This window comes from Tarenaya hassleriana, unplaced genomic scaffold, assembly GCF_000463585.1.
Source record: "Tarenaya hassleriana unplaced genomic scaffold, ASM46358v1 Cleome70, whole genome shotgun sequence".
Lineage (NCBI taxonomy): Eukaryota > Viridiplantae > Streptophyta > Magnoliopsida > Brassicales > Cleomaceae > Tarenaya > Tarenaya hassleriana.
Window position 1 is genome coordinate 294,295 of NW_010969549.1, and position 13,124 is coordinate 307,418.

Here is a 13,124-nt window from a genome sequence, read left to right on the forward strand (position 1 = left end):
TTATCAAGTTAATTTTCTATTTAAATTCAATTCTCACGGTTTGTTCAATTCCAATTAAAAGAATTTAAACACATGGTTATTGAATTTGGAATACGGTTCGTTACATGTTAATTAGTAGATATAATATTTCCGATATTTTGCAATGCTATGTTGCATTTGAGATATTTTATATATAAAAGTATATTTTGTGAGGAGGGTGTGACACGTATCTTTTTTTTTGTTAAGAATATGAAAGGTTTAATTATAGTACATTAGTCACGTAGTCCAAGGAGTCTCACCGAAATTAAGTTGGTGTTGTTATGTTTGTATATATTTTTATGGGACAATCTCATATTTCCCCACCAATTTTGCTTAAAGTTACAATTTCCTACACTAATTATTAATTTAGCAAAATCCTATACTGAAATTCAAATTTTTCCAAATTCACCCACGAAATTGGGAAATTGATTTCAATCTCATACACATCGGGTGACGGCGTGAAACAGAGCACAATTCCGTTAAAACCGTAGCTGACGTGGCAAGACACGTCAGAAAAATTGTCCACATATATATGCCACGTGTTTAATCTTTAAACCGGAAATCACTAATTAGACCGACTCGGTTTACACATTAAACCGAAAAAAAATATAAAAAAACCCAAATCTGTAACCTAAATCCCCAAAATCGACATTCACCTCTCTCCCAAAATCGACATACGCTCTCATCCCTCAGCTCTCTCCAGCTCGTCGAGCATATCCTCGGCCGCAACTCCGGCGACTGTCAGTCGCAACTCTGGCGACATTCGAATGTGAACTTCGGCGACATTCGGCACCGATTCTGGTGACACCTTTCTACTTCGGCGACACTCGTCAGGCGATTCCGGCGACACCGTACTCACCCGCGAAACACTCCTCCTCCGACTTGACGGTAATTTTCGGTGGCTTTCTCCCTTTGGTTGTTTCAGTCTACATCGATAGTTGTTGTTTCCTCATTTCGTCATAAGATTTACGAATTTAACCCCCTACCAAAAGAGTCATAGTGAAATTGTACTGAAGCCACAAAGAAATTGGAAAAAAAGGGTTCTTTCATATACTGATAGGTTGATGGTGTTGGTTTGGTTGATGGTGTTGAATGTAAGAAGCAGTAGATCAATTGGGTTTTTTGTTTTTTGGATATATAGGCTGATTTGAATAAATTTTTTTAATGAAGACCAAATGATGTGTTTTTTAGATAATTGGGTTTATGTGATTGATTAGATGAGTTCAATATCGGAAGGAAGTTCTGGATCTGGAAGGTCGAATAGGAAAAAAGTAGAAGGTAGTGTTCGACGAGGCGTTCCAACACAATGCGAGTGTGATAACCCAGAGTACCGTAGGAGGGCGGGGAGTGATCGCCAGTGCAGAGGCACGGACAAGGCGCGGCTCCTGACAAACTTCTAGGTAGGCGGTACAGGGATGAATCGAACACACCAGAATGAGAGAGATCCGAGGGGTGTATGGACTATACGGTCTAAGATAACATAAAAGAATTAGTTGAGCTACTCATATCAACAAGGTGCACTTACCTTTTTGGTTGACTATCCCGAGAGAACTCCAAAGTTAAGCGTGCTGGCTCTGGAGCAATCTCAGGATGGGTGACCTATTGGGAAGTGTCTCGGTATACGTGCGAGTAAGGACAAAACACGCTGAAATATCTCGGGTTGCTGTGTGAGGGCAGTTTCGACAATTCGTAGCGGCCTCGGGTCGTTACACATGGTATCAGAACCGGTATTCTCCCAGTACGGTGTGGTTCGAGGACGAACCAGGCGGAAGCTGGTGGGTCTGTGACAACCCAAAGTACCGTAGGAGGGCGGGGAGTGATCGCCGGTGTAGAGGCACGGACAAGGGGCGGCTCCTAATGAGCTTCTGGGTAGGGGGTACAGGGATGAATCGAACACACCGGAATGAGAGAGATCCGAGGGCTGTATAGGTATAGGACTATACGGTCTAAGATAACATAAAAGAATAGTTGAGCTACTCATAGCAACAAGGTGCACCTACCTTTTTGGTTGACTATCCCGAGAGAACTCCAAAGTTAAGCGTGCTGGCTCTGGAGCAATCTTAGGATGGATGACCTACTGGAAAGTGTCTCGGTATGCGTGCGAGTGAGGACAAAACACGCTGAAAGGTCTCGAGTTGCTGTGTGAGGGCAGGTTTGACAATTCATAGCGGCCTCGGGTCGTTACAGCGTGTGTGGATCTGGTATTTCTAGATGGACCTCCCAAACTCCAAATAATCCTAGAAGGAGGTTTTTCCGTTGTGCAAATCAACAGGTAATAATTTTATTTGAAAAAAATTGTTTGATTGTTTAGTGATGAATAACATTGTTATGCTGATGTTATGTGATTTAGGGGAACCACTCTCACATATTTAAATGGATTGATGACGCTATTGTTGAAGAAATCGAAGATATACATGTTGAACAAAAAAAACAAGGTGCTGAAATAGAACGTATGAATTCAAAATTGCAGAAAATGGAAACAGAGAAGCAAGAGTTGGAAGCGAGGTTTGAAAAAATGGAAGCAAAGAAGCAAGAGTTGGAAGGCAAGGTTGAAATAATTGAAAAAGAGCAGAAGGAAATGGTATACAAATTGTTGGTGGTATTGTTTCTTTTCGTTTCAGTTTATATGTATTACTATGATTTGTCTGTTGTTTGAAGTTTTCAATGGGATGTATGGATGAATGTATTTGTAGTATTTAAGGTACATTAGACCAGACAAGTATTTAATATGGATTATGTTTGACTTTAAAAAGTGTGTATGTGATGTGTATATACATGTGTCTAAAACAGATTAAATTCGAGTATAATATAACAAAGGAGACGATGTCATACATATCGGAACAGTCGTTACATTTCCCACAATAAGGATTAAAAGACATGAACTCATAGATGCCATACACATTGTATTCAAGGACAAAACACGCTGAAATATCTCGGGTTGCTGTGTGAGGGCAGTTTCGACAATTCGTAGCGGCCTCGGGTCGTTACACATGGTATCAGAACCGGTATTCTCCCAGTACGGTGTGGTTCGAGGACGAACCAGGCGGAAGCTGGTGGGTCTGTGACAACCCAAAGTACCGTAGGAGGGCGGGGAGTGATCGCCGGTGTAGAGGCACGGACAAGGGGCGGCTCCTAATGAGCTTCTGGGTAGGGGGTACAGGGATGAATCGAACACACCGGAATGAGAGAGATCCGAGGGCTGTATAGGTATAGGACTATACGGTCTAAGATAACATAAAAGAATAGTTGAGCTACTCATAGCAACAAGGTGCACCTACCTTTTTGGTTGACTATCCCGAGAGAACTCCAAAGTTAAGCGTGCTGGCTCTGGAGCAATCTTAGGATGGATGACCTACTGGAAAGTGTCTCGGTATGCGTGCGAGTGAGGACAAAACACGCTGAAAGGTCTCGAGTTGCTGTGTGAGGGCAGGTTTGACAATTCATAGCGGCCTCGGGTCGTTACAGCGTGTGTGGATCTGGTATTTCTAGATGGACCTCCCAAACTCCAAATAATCCTAGAAGGAGGTTTTTCCGTTGTGCAAATCAACAGGTAATAATTTTATTTGAAAAAAATTGTTTGATTGTTTAGTGATGAATAACATTGTTATGCTGATGTTATGTGATTTAGGGGAACCACTCTCACATATTTAAATGGATTGATGACGCTATTGTTGAAGAAATCGAAGATATACATGTTGAACAAAAAAAACAAGGTGCTGAAATAGAACGTATGAATTCAAAATTGCAGAAAATGGAAACAGAGAAGCAAGAGTTGGAAGCGAGGTTTGAAAAAATGGAAGCAAAGAAGCAAGAGTTGGAAGGCAAGGTTGAAATAATTGAAAAAGAGCAGAAGGAAATGGTATACAAATTGTTGGTGGTATTGTTTCTTTTCGTTTCAGTTTATATGTATTACTATGATTTGTCTGTTGTTTGAAGTTTTCAATGGGATGTATGGATGAATGTATTTGTAGTATTTAAGGTACATTAGACCAGACAAGTATTTAATATGGATTATGTTTGACTTTAAAAAGTGTGTATGTGATGTGTATATACATGTGTCTAAAACAGATTAAATTCGAGTATAATATAACAAAGGAGACGATGTCATACATATCGGAACAGTCGTTACATTTCCCACAATAAGGATTAAAAGACATGAACTCATAGATGCCATACACATTGTATTCTCATTGTCTTAAACACAAAATAATACATGAGTAGATGTCATCCAAGACAACCCAAAATAAAACATCAGTACACTCTCATAGACAGAAAAACCCAAAATAATTCATGATCACATTCTTCAATCTCCATATATTTGTTTGCCTGATATGCAAGCCGAGTAAACATTAAAAAAATCGCAATTTATTGATAATAACATAAACAAAAGATTGTCAAAAAGAAAAAAAAAAGACTTATCGATAATTGGAACTAGCATGTGTTGTAGTCTTGACATTGCTTGGTACCATTCCGAGGAGATGACGACGTCTACTAGTGAGACGAAGCCCCGATTGCATTGTCTGGCTCGATTGAGTGGGTATAGTAGCACCTTTCATAGACAAAAAAAATTAAAAATATGAAATGTAAGAATAATATGAATCTATAAATCGATTACACCTTGAACCGAGTTACCTGATTGAGAACTGGTACTCAATGTTGCATTCCTGGTCAATTGTGTATTGCTACTCGAGGGTGTATTTCGGGGCGATTGTGCATTGCTACTCGAGGGCGTTGGTTCATTCTAGCATGTTCTTGGGTTATGGCCAATTTGTTTGCAAAGTCTGCATCTGAAAAATCTTCCATGTCGGGTCATGTGACCGCTCTTTGATGTTGACTCGTGAGGCTCTTTGATTCTTTTGTGTTTCCTGGGTCGTCCGGTCATTGCTTTTGTGGTTGGGACACCAATTGGAGGTCTGCCTGATCTCACCCAAGTCGGCTCGCCATTTACAGGTAATATGTTACTTTGATAAATTGATCGCCACAGGATTGGGTAATTTGCGCGCCTGCTGTCTTCCTTGAATGTGGTAGCCGTTTCTCAGATGTCAGAAGGTAATGCGACATGTACCTGAAAAAAATCGGAAAATAGTTCATTCCTCATAGTTCCTTATTCATTTACTATTATCCAACGTGTATGTATACATAAAAGGAAATAGAATTACCTCGAAAGGTTTTCTCAATTGACTTGTATCATAGCTAATGAATGCTAGCAAGGGATACCTTTCAACTGCCATCTACGATAACCACACGTTTTTGCAGCCAAATCAACCGCATAACTTACCCCAAACTCAGATACCTTATATTTGCCGTGTCCACTCCGAATTATGTAACAGTGACGAGAATTCTCATGCGACTTCTCTAAAGCTTTCATGATTCTCGGGGGAAACTCTGTTTTGCACCTTTCTGATTGACTTGCACGTCGCGCTATCCTCCGCATCGTACTCCTTCGAATATCTTCAAGCATATCAATCATGGGACGGTTGCGTGCTTCTTTGATGGATCCATTGAAGCTCTCTGATAAGTTGTTAACGTCATGACATTTTGTTTCCGGGTTAAAAAAGGCACGACACCATTTTTTCGGTTGGGCCCTCATAAAACCATCCTAAGCCAAAGGATTATACACTCGGATATCACGTACATATTGACGAAACTCACTTTCAAGGTAGCTCTTGGCAGCCTTCCAAAACAGAAGTTTCAGTTCGAGGTCCTTGAATTGTTTCTTCCAATTCGCAAATATATATCGTGTGCACATCCTATGTTCAACCAAAGGTAACTGTCCTTCGATGGCATTCACCAAACCCTGGTCATAGTTACATAGTTATAGTTATATATTTATGTGTGGATAATGAATTTAAAACAAATCAAATAAATTAAACATACCTTCTGCTTGTCTGACAAAATTGTCAAGTTTTCACCATCGTTCAAACGTAAATCCAATCTCAATTTACGCACAAACCAAGTCCAATTGTCGGTGTCTTCGATACGTACAACGGTCCAAGCAATTGGATAAATACCGTCATTGGCATCTCTACCTACTGCAGAAAGAAGTTCGCCTTTAAAGTCCCACTTCAAGAAACATCCATCTAACCCAATAACCGGGCGACAATATGTTTTCCATGACTCTCATAGAACATCAAAGCATACATAGAATCTGTGAAACACCTGCTGACCCGGAGCAGGTTTTGTTCCGATTTCAGTACTTGTATTGGAGTTTGAACGCTGCAGCTCTAACTCATAATCCCACAGTTTGCTAAATTGAACTTCTTGATCTTCCCTAACAACTTTCCAAGACCAAACTTCTAGCCTTGAAGCACTTGGTAAGAGAGACTGTCAAATTATGCTCCCGTTTATCTCATCCTGCATCTTTTTCCCACTAAAACTCGGTTCAGTCCTAATCTTCTCAACGTATAATGATGCTATTTGCCTCATCGTTAGCATATTAGCATACTTCTCCGGAATGTGGTTGTGATCATCTTTATAGATCTTGATCATCCATTTATTGATTGGAACCTCAACCGAACAATAAACCCTCCATGGACAGCCCACGTTACAGCACACTGCAGACAATTTTGTTCGATCCCACCTGGATAACTTCACGTTGAAGTTTTTATTTATCACATAGCCAAACAACGTCTTCTTAAATTCTTCTCTTGAATTGAAAGTTTTACCAAGATACAAAAACTCGTTACTCGGGAATGTTGTCGGAATCTTTGTCTTAGGCTTGTCAAAATTATCCCATTCTTCATCAGTTCCTTTAGGTGTCAGGGGGATGCATTCATCACTACCTACATAATCCTCACTCGAATTCGACTCTTCTTCTTCAATGACATCAGCTTCATCAACAACAGGAACTTGAACAAAATCATCATCACTACTTTCGTAGTTCCTAAATTCATCCATATAATCAGAAGATTGGTCGTCATACCCAACTGTATCATTGCAACATACATAATCATCATCCGCAACACTGTCATAATCAACCAAATTCTCTTCAAGTAACCTATCTACCCTTGGTTTAACTGGAGTGGGCTGAGACAAATGGTGGTCTACGTATACATCTAACTCTCCAGTTACAGTTGTCATTTCAAAACATTAACTTCATTTCATTATCCCCACAACCTTGAACCACATGTCTCTTCTCATCCAAACTCTCATGTGGTAATTTAAACCACACATCTTTGACTCTACCGCTTATGTTACGAGAGTTCACAAAATCTTCCACAAAAGTCCAAGACATAACATCCATATCAACCATAACACCTTCCTCCACAATCCCATCAATGTAATAGTTTTTCTCGTCTAATTCTTCCATACTTCCAACCATATGAAAGTTGAGTTTACACCAACTACACAATTAACTCATCCTATTACCATCTTTGAAGAAAATCTACCACTTTTCAATCAACAACAAAACTAGAAAGTTACCTCATTTTCTCAATGGACTGTTGCAAATTGAGGGTCTGTTGTATCACCAAGATCCACAACCACCGAGATCTATAAACCATGAACACACATTCAGACATTTATCCACTACAACTAAAAGTGTACAACTAAATGAATCACCCACAAATTGTATACAAATAGCACAAATGATTTCTCAATTGATTACAACATTACATGTTTCTATCTTCTATTACCTCAAAATGGCATCACACAACATCATTAACCTAATCATAAACTGAGTTTATGTTAACACAATATGAAACTCCAACATTCCATCAAACAACAACATCAACCTAATCAATCTATAAAATCACAAAACCCGATTAAACTGTCACCTAATTACACGCTTCCAGAGATTAAGAATGACAAAACACAGCGGAGAAAGAAAACCAATATTACTGTCACGTCGGAGTAGGAGAGGTTCGCCGCAGAGGAGGGTGTCGCCGGAGTCGCGGCTGCGTATCGCCGGAGTCACGTCTGATTCACGCCGGAGTCGCGGTGAAGTCTGGAGAAATGAGTGTTGCGGTCACGTTACAGTGGGTCTCGTGGTTTGGAAAGAGCAAAAAGTCGACAGTCAGGCCGGAAGAGGATCTCGCCGGAGAGGAGACTCGCGGCGGAGAGGACCATCCGGTCGGAAGGGGGTATCGCCGGAAGGATTTCGAGCTCGAAACTTAGGGATTTCACTGAGTTGGGTTTTTAATTTTGGGGATTTAGGTTACCGACTTAGCTCGAGACTTAGGGATTTCACAAATTTGGGTTTTTTTTTAGTTTTTTTTTTCGGTTTAATGTGTAAACCGAGTCGGTCTAATTAGTGATTTCCGGTTTAAAGATTAAACATGTGGCATATACATGTTGACAATTTTTCTGACGTGTATTGCCACGTCATCTATGGTTTTAACGGAATTGTGCTCTGTTCACGCCGCCACCCGATGTGTATAAAATTGGAATCAATTTCCCAATTTCGTGGGAGAATTTGGAAAAATTTGAATTTCAGTGTAGGATTTTGCTAAATTAATAATTAGTGTAGGAAATTGGAACTTTAAACAAAATTGGTGGAGAATATGGGATTGTCCTATTTTTATTTATGTTCTCAAAGGTCATTCATGTATCTTCTTTTTATTTGTTTCGATTCTAATAATAAAGGTCAAAATGTATTTAAAATTATTTATTTAAAATAATTAATGTAATTTAAAAGTCTTTACGTTTTTTCCTGTACATAAATTGATTTATACATCTTTATCTAAATAATAATCAGATTTCTTTATCTATATAATAATCAGATTTTTTCTTACCACACAATTGGAAAATGACAAGAATAGACGAACAAAGTTTCCGAAGATAAACAATGCAGGTACTCTCATCAATCAATAAATCAATTTGAACGACATTGTCATGAAAGCAAACGAATCAAAACATTCAAAAAGCTTAGATAAAGCAACCCTTTCAAAGTGTAATTTTAACGTTTTGCTATCAAGTCTCGTATATCTGTTTGCTCATATGAAGCTATAGTCTAAATACCATTTTTAGCCTTGAAAAAATAGGGTCATTTTGTGCTTCACCAAACCTGAGATTCTCTTTCTCCGTAAAATCGAATCTAAGTTCATGTGTGTGTAGTGATTCTGAAAGATTAAACTTTCACTGTCCATTTTCATATTTTCTCGGTTACCATGAAGACGGGAGAGTCATCGATGGTAAAAGAGGATATGGACAAAGAACGGTTAGTGATACACTTCTAGATAGGAGACAAACAAGATGAGCAAAGACTCGGAGATGAAATTGATTCCAACGGAGATGTTGTCTAAGGAACTGAGGAACGGGTTATTACACTATTATCGCAAGCAAAAGGTAAAGAAAATATGGAAAAAAAATGTGTGTGGTAATGATGTCTGTCTTCATCTGTGCTCTTCTTTTCAAAATTTGGTGATGGGTTTGTCAAGGTTTTGAATACCTCAAAAGGTAAATAAAAAATATTTTTTTCCATTGAAATTTTTTTATAGAAGAACAATGTCTTTCTTTATACATTTTGAAGTTTCCAGATAAAAGAAAATAAATTGTTAATTTATTCAACTGAATTTTTTTATTTAGTCAAATCTTTTTTTCCACTGTGTTTTTTTTCCTCTATCCATTTGAAGTGTTTTTTTTCTAGGATCGAATCAGTTTTGCATCCTGGTTTATACGATAGTGTTGTAATATATTTTGTACATCTTACTCTATACACAGGAAAATTGGGTGTTTATATAATATATTTTATTTTGTGTAATGTTATTATCATCTTTCAGTTGTTGTTGTCGTGCGACTTGGTCGATGGATTTTAATAATGGAGAAGTGAGTTGCATATATATTCAATATGAAAAATGTTTAGGAATCTTAATCTTCGAGTGGTACATTTGAATCATACATACAACTAGGGGTGGGCACGGGTCGGATACCCGGGAAAATCGAGAGATTTGGATTCGGATCCGGGAGACTCGGGTATTTAACTATAAGATTTGTATCCGGGATTTGGTATTTACGAGTATCCGGGGTACGGGTATCCGAAATAATAGTCGGGTACTCGCGGATATCCGGATCCGGATTTATTTAAGAAAAACAACAATATTCATATATAAAATTTTTAAAACATGAAGATATATTTATAAAAATTGATGAATTATGATAAAATATATAAAACAAAAGAGATAATAAGAGACAAATAATAATAAATTTAATTTTTTTGAATTAATATTAAAAAAATATGAAATTATTTCATCTAAAATAATTGTATTTTATAAAAATGTTATATAAATATAAGATATAATTATTTATAATCATAATACGCGGGTACCCGCGGATATCCGGTTTTAAAAATTCTATTATCCGGATTTGGATCCGGATTCACGGGTATTAAAAAATCAGGATTTGGATTCGGATTTGAAAATTACGAGTACCCTAAAATCGGGTATCCGTGAGACGAGTATCCGACGGATACCCGATTTTCGAGTATTTGTGCCCAGCCCTACATACAACACTATTAAAACTTAAAATTGATTATTTAATATAATTTTCCTTCAGAATGATACTTTTTAGAAGACAAAAATATTTCACTCGCTAAAGTCAAATCTTGAGAAACTACACTTTCCGTCAATGGGGAGAAAGCTCAAATTTTTAGCATTTGGAATTCAGAAATTTTGTTAAATCTCTCTATTATATATTCAATATTCCAAGTCATTTTCAGATTCTCACTACGTTTTGGGATATTAGAAGAGTTTTATTTCCAATTTAAATGGAGAGAATATATGTTTTGGGATATTGGAACAGATATATAGTATAATATTGTAATTTGTCTCATTGGTTGACAACAACCCTAACTTTCCAGAACTACCCATTTCAAAATTGCAAATATAAAGATTCCTAAACAATTTTGCATCAAGTACTAAAGTCGGATATCACGAGAAGAATCTTTCTTTTTTTTTTTCAAATAAAGTTTCTCTCAAATCTTCAATTCATTCATTGGAAACCACCACCATATGATTAAACAAATTGTTAAAAATTGTAGCACTTGATTCTTTATCCGTATGGTATTTGATTAAACAAATTGTGGCAATTGAGACCCATAAAAAAAGTTAATTATTAAAAAAAAACCTCACTGCTATATTATCTCCATATATAGATATAAAATAAATAAATGATAAATAATAAACTAAATAAATAAATAATTAAAAAATCAATAATGAAATAAATAAATAAATATATACATATACATACACATATATACACTTTATATACAAATATATATATATACACAGATACACATGCATACGTATATATATATGGAATACCATTTATAATTTTATAGTTTATTTAAGGTAGAAGACAATGACATATAGATTTGGTTATTAGGTATAGCTCATCTTTTGAGGTTTAACACTTTGATTCGTAGGTTATTGTGTTGAAGATTGTGAAAACTGATGTTAGATTCAATGGGTAATTTCGGTAATCTAAATTTTAATATGCAAATACATTCTTAAAAAGAAGGAAAAATAACAGATAAATACCTGATTTTTTACAAAAATCTCATATAAATACCTAGACTTTAAATACCTAGACTTTAAAAAACTTTTCCAAATAAATACAAATTTTAAATATTTTTCAAATAAAAATAGGTGATATTATTAACGTATTTTAGGTTTATTTGTGAGTTTTTCAAAAGTCTAGGTATTTCTATAGGATTTTAGAAAAGTTCAGGTATTTATATGGAAATTTTATAGTTCAGGTATTTATGTGAGTTTTTTGTAAAAGTTTAGGTATTTATATGCAATTTTTCCTAAAAAGAATATATTATTTTCTAACTTTTATCCATTTATTGAATAAATATAACCTAATAAGGAATATAAATGTGTAGAATCTTACATAACTAAAATTGTTCCTTTGTCTTCTCTTTCGTATTTCTTTTGTATTAATAGTGTATAAGTTTGAAAATTAGGAAAAGAAGACGAGAAATAATAAATCCAAAAAAAAATTATCAAATCTAAAGGTGAAAGCAATTCCCTATAAATAGGAATTTTATAGGTATGGGTTGATGAGATTTTCAAGATTTCTAGCTGAATCTAATGAGTATTGTATTTTTAAATCCAAATTTGATTCAAATTTTTAGATATCCAAAATTATATTATTCGTGAAATACATTTCAAATAGAATTCGTACTTAAATTCAAAATCTCATGATATTATTAAGAACTTCTCGCATTCGATATCATCACCAAAAATATATCCATATCATCACATAATCCGAAACACAAGTCTAATACAATCCAGAACGTCACGCGCAAGTGTTCGTACAATGCTCAATTAAACAGATGAGGATAACTACTATGCATCTCTGCCTCGGGTTCCCAAGTCATATTTGCGACCCGAAGGTTTTGTCGATCCAAGGAACCCGAGGATGGTGTGCAAGCTTCAGAGGTCCATTTATGGACTGAAGCAGACTTCGAGGAGCTGGAACCTTCGCTTTGATGAGATAATCAAAAAGTTTGGTTTCTCACAGAACGAAGACGAGCCATGTGTTTACAAGAAGGTTAGTGGGAGCACAGTAGTTTTTCTGGTGCTGTACGTGGATGACATTCTCCTTATAGGGAATGACGTTCCTACCTTGCAAGACGTTAAGTCTTGGCTAGGAACGCAGTTTTCTATGAAGGACCTACGAGAAGCGGCCTATATTCTAGGCATCAAGATCTATAGAGATAGATCGAGGCGTCTTCTAGGATTGTGTCAGAGTACTTACATCGATAAGGTCTTGAAACGGTTCAAGATGCAAGATTCCAAGAAAGGAACCTTACCGATGAGCAGTGGCACAGTTCTCTGCAGGAGTCAGTGTCCTACGACACCTGATGAGCGAGAACGCATGGACCGAATTCTATATGCTTCGGCAATTGGATCCATCATGTATGCCATGCTTTGTACTCGACCGGATGTATCCTACGCGTTGAGCATTACGAGTAGATACCAGTCACATCCAGGTGAGTCGCACTGGATCGCCGTCAAGAACATTTTAAAGTACTTGAGAAGGACTAAAGATGTATTCTTGTTATACGGTGGGTCGGAAGACGAGCTCGCTGTAAGAGGTTACATCGATGCTAGTTTTCAGTCAGACCCGGATGACTACAGATAGCAGTCTGGCTATGTTTTCTG